At 36.3% G+C, this 3,415-nt stretch overlaps 1 long non-coding RNA gene across 1 annotated transcript; it reads right to left on the bottom strand.

The window, feature by feature from the left end:
- Positions 1–1,861: 1,861 nt before the first annotated feature.
- On the bottom strand, positions 1,862–2,324 carry LOC104266488. Its single transcript, XR_717576.2, has 2 exons — positions 2,235–2,324; positions 1,862–2,123 (listed from the first exon to the last, which is right to left on the bottom strand). It is a non-coding gene; the product is annotated as an uncharacterized LOC104266488 (long non-coding RNA).
- Positions 2,325–3,415: the final 1,091 nt, after the last annotated feature.

Raw genomic sequence — 3,415 nt, 5'->3', positions numbered from 1 at the left:
GGGGCAGGCCCTGNTTGCAGTTCCGGGCTGCAAAAGTCTGCCGGAATATCTTTCGTCCCACTGTTAATCAAATTAAGATGTATGAAAAGGTGTTTGTAACGTGTTTGGAATATGTACAAGGTACAACATCTTACTATTTCTTTTGGTATCCACCTGCAAATTTAAAATAGTAATTATTGTTCTTTGTATAGGCTATAGAATATTTGCGTATATTAAAAACTTACTTTTTGCTTTTGTGAATAATTCCATTTCTGTTAATAAAAAGTAAACAAATTAAGAATAACCTGGGATTTAATTTAAAGTAGCCTACATTACCTACCCCCCTCCAGTACCGAGTAAAATCATTACATTTTTACATTACCTACCCCCGTCCAGTACCGAGTAAAATCATTACATTTCTACATTACCTACCCCCCTCCAGTATCGAGTAAAATCATTACATTTCTACATTACCTACCCCCCTCCGGTACCGGGTAAAATCATTTACATTTCTACCTTACCTACCCCCCTGCCCCTCCGGTACCGAGTAAAATCATTACATTTCTACACTACCTACCCCCCTCCAGTACCGAGTAAAATCATTACACTTCCTACCCCACCTCCTGTACTGAGTAAAATCATTACATTTCTACACTACCTAACCCCCTCGTATACCCAGTACAATCATAACATTTCTACACTACCTACCCCCCTCCAGTACCGAGTAAAATCATTACATTTCTACACTACCTAACCCCCTCGTATACCCAGTACAATCATAACATTTCTACACTACCTACCCCCCTCCAGTACCGAGTAAAATCATTACATTTCTACACTACCTACCCCCCTCGTATACCGAATACAATCATAACATGTTACACTGCGCCTACCCCCCTGGTAGCGAACAAAAACATTACTTCTACGTCGCAGACGAGAGATAGTAATCTCTCGAACGATCAAATTGAAACGAAGGAAAAAGGTTTTTACACGAAAAAAAGGGGATTCTCTCAAAATGAAAATTCCTGATTTGGCCTACGCCGCGCGAGGGGGAGGTTATAGGCTGTACCGCATATGCCGAGATCCGAATATTTGACGTTTTCTGGTGGCCCGATGGACTATTGGATGTTCATTCGCAACGTCGAAACAAATCTCGAAAGCAAAGTTTACTGACGAAAAGTTAAAAACAACACTGCTAAACAGTGCAAAGAAAAAGCCAAGAGTCTTATCCACCATTGTTCTGTTCTGGATCCCCATGAAGGCTATATTGAGGCGAGAAAGATTTTGTATGAGACCTGTGGAAAGCCTCATGTCGTTTGCAAGGGACTTCTCTAAAACACGCAATCCACGCAATCTTGTTTTGTCAAATTAATGATCCAAGTTTTTTAAATAATAATTATATTAATTACCTAAATAGGTCCTAAAATAAATCAATCTATAGAATTGACACTAGCGTCACCTTTCGGTCAAGTCACGCAATCTACATAACCTTCACACGTGCACAGGCTAATTTTGTTAAAAATTTAACCAAGTGTTTTTAAATAAATTTATCCGTCATTTGACTGTAGTATATATACTCAGAATATAAACTCAATCCACAGAACAACACGTAAACACTTAACGACAAATTTAAAGTATGAATTGCAGTTGAACGTCATCAAACGTCAACTTTAAAAGGTTTTGGCTCCATTACTATAGCATTTCTTTATTTGCACGTAATTCTTTGTGGGGTTGTTACTAATCACAAATACTGGCATGGTGTGTGTTTTGAAACTTCATGGACTACAAAGTTTTTTTACTTTACCTTGGCTACCTATATTGTGTTTAAGTAGTTTCAAAATAAATTCACATTCAAGTGGATCTGAGCAATGCTACATACCAAAACTTTGTACAATTTTTATTCAATGGTTAAAAAAACAACATGTCGTTGAAAGAGCATTTGAGAAAGAGATGATCCCAATAGGTGATTTGAATACCCTTATTTGTCTCGCTGCGTTGGCAAAAACATGCCTTACGAATCTCAGAATTTGTGGCGCCGTCGTGACGCCCGTATTCAAGGTCGCGTCGGAAGTGAAACCACATTTCCATATCTCGTAGAATTTTTTAATGAAGAAGCTGCTGTAGCCAACACGTTAAATGGCCAACTGTGTAAATGTAGAATGTTATATGCTGTTGAAAAAACAATGCATTTTATAATATGCATTCAACTCACTATCTCTAAAAAAACTTTTTTATTCAAAACGAAGCAGTCTTACCAGTCAAACTTCAGAAAAAATGCGCGGGAACGTTCAGTCGCCACTTGCTGTCTTTGCGACTGGTACAGTTCGTACAATATATATTACGGAGATTTTATATTGTTTCACTATCTGGAAAAATTGATTAAAAAATTGAAAGATAAGAAGTTAAATTTAGTTGGTAATTATAGATATGTTGCATTCCTTTCTATGCCGATTATAAAACATGGCTGTTTGTTTTTAATGAACGATTTTACGATGAAACTGTAGTCTTTCTTAATGAGGATTTGTTGGAGAAACGTAAGATAAAATCATAAAAGTATGTTTACGATGAAACTGTAGTCTTTCTTAATGAGAATTTGTTGGAGAAACGTAAGATAAAAGTATGTTTATCATAATTTGTTCATATTTGTAATAAAAGCGCTACAACTACTATGGAATTCACAATAAATTGCCTTGATTTTTTAGCACTTTGGGAAAACGTTTTCAAGTCTTGAACTTATTACCAGGCACCAATATGGAGAAAAGGTTGGCATTTTTTTAGTTTTTGTTGACCAGGTAAAAATGTTTTCTTAGTGCAACAGGCATAATTGTTTTCATTTCACGATTTTAAATCCTACATCTGATTTTTACTTTACATGAGGATAGTTTTAGTAGCGACGCAAGCGATAGTTTCATTTCACGATTTTAAATCCTACATCTGATTTGTACCTTACATGAGGGGATAGTTTTAGTAGCGACGCAAGCACCGTGCCTCTGTACGATCTCGGTGATCACACCTATAATCCACCTACCTATCCTACTGATCCATCTACCTCTAGTGATCGCTTTCAATCACATTTACCATACCCCAACTACACAAGGATGCAGAGAGTACTAACAATATATTACCTGTGAGGGTACGAATAATACGAGATAGCGCACGATATTTTACCTCACCATATGAAGTATGATCTTTCAAATGAGTATGATAACATTTGTTTGTCTACTCTGATCAAAAGGTTTCCCTCACTTTTGTTTACTCAAATTCGCCAAAAAAAATGGGGTGTATATAATTTATTTGCATAAGCATGTTACTGATGCTGGTTTTGCAATTTGTGAAAGATTTAATTTTGTTTGACTTTTTGTAAATAATTCTTTATGCGGTGACCAATAATGTAAACCAGAATATCTAGATTAGTTATCTGTATATATCTGCGTGG

The sequence above is a fragment of the Ciona intestinalis genome, unplaced genomic scaffold (assembly GCF_000224145.3).
Source record: "Ciona intestinalis unplaced genomic scaffold, KH HT001082.1, whole genome shotgun sequence".
Taxonomy (NCBI): domain Eukaryota; kingdom Metazoa; phylum Chordata; class Ascidiacea; order Phlebobranchia; family Cionidae; genus Ciona; species Ciona intestinalis.
The sequence above is the reverse complement of the archived record's forward strand: the minus strand, read 5'-3'. Positions and strand labels throughout refer to the sequence as shown.